Source organism: Brassica oleracea, unplaced genomic scaffold (genome assembly GCF_000695525.1).
Source record: "Brassica oleracea var. oleracea cultivar TO1000 unplaced genomic scaffold, BOL UnpScaffold01144, whole genome shotgun sequence".
Taxonomy (NCBI): Eukaryota; Viridiplantae; Streptophyta; class Magnoliopsida; order Brassicales; family Brassicaceae; genus Brassica; species Brassica oleracea.
In genome coordinates this window covers 3,335-4,799 of record NW_013617703.1, presented here as the reverse complement: position 1 = coordinate 4,799, position 1,465 = coordinate 3,335, and positions in this window count along the sequence as shown.

Genomic DNA, 1,465 nt, shown 5'->3' with positions numbered 1-1,465 from the left:
CCAAAAACTAGACTATAAACCTAAACTCTATACCCTAAACCAAAGTCATAGACCCTAAATCCAAACCGTAAACCTTAAACCCAAATTATATACCCTAAACCCAAAACCTTAACCATAAGTCCAAACGGTAAATCCTAAATCCAAACCGTAAATCCTAAACCCAAAACCTATACCCTATACCCTAAACTCAAATCCTAGACCTAAAACTCAAACCTTAAACTTAGATGCTATAGGGTTTGGGTTAAGGTTTACGGTTTGGGTTTAGAGTCTAAGACTTTGGTTTACGGTATACGGTTTAGGTTTATAGTCTTATTTTTTTGTTTAAGGTATATAATTTGAGTTTAGGATCTAGGATTAGGGTTTAAGGTATAAGGTTTAGGTTTAGGAGTTTGGATTTGGGTTTAGAATTTAGGGTATAGGGTTTAGAATTTAAGATTTATGGTTTAGGGTTTCGTTTGCGTCGTTAAAATTAGCATATTTATTTTTTTAGCTATTTTTTATTTAATTTAATGTTTTTTAGTTAATAATCTATGTGACACTTTAATTGATCATTAAGAGTGAGGTGAATTTAAAAGTTCACCATAGGAGGTGAATTTAAAGGTTCACTCCCTAGGGTAAACCTAAGTTATGTCCTAAAATTATGGATCCGCCGGATAAAGACCTAGATTCGGATCCGGATACCTTAAAATTGTCCGGATATCCGATCCGTCTCAGGCCTAGCGCGAGCCAGTTGGGATGATGGTGTTGTTTATGGAACTCTTGTTTATGTAAAAGGCGCGACAATTGTGCAACTAATCTACTACTTTTTTCTAGACTTGGTCTAAATATAGAAAACTGTATTTCATACATTTATTACATGTCTCATAATGAAATAACATTTATAACTTACACTACAAGAAAACAGCGATATTCTGACGGACATTCCGACGGAAAATGAAATCCTCGGAATATCCCGAGGAATTTCTGAGGAAACACAAAATTTAGGTTTCCTCGGAATATACCGACGGAATTCCGAGGAAATACTAATCTGTCGGAATATTCTTATGGAATACCGAGGAAAAACGTATTCCTCAGAAAAAACCGATAAATTCCGAGGATATATTATAGCCGTTAGAGAGCCGTTGGGGGGATTTTTAAAATTCCGAGGAAATTCCGACGAACTAGCCGTTGGCGTCGGAATTCCATCGGAATTTCCTCGAGCTGTCGGTAGGATTTCAACTATAAATACAAGCACCCCTCTTCCTCTTCATTCACTCCATATCTTCATCCTCCCTCTTACTCTCTTTACACACGAATTTGATTCATAAAAAACATGTCTTCTTCAAATTATTTTCGTTCTTGGATCGATCGACCTCATTTGGATCCGAACACGAGATTGCTTACGGAAGAATACCAACGAGGTATAACCGAATTCATGGGGTTAGTTCACCGACAACCGGAAGCAAAAACAGGTATGTTAAGATGT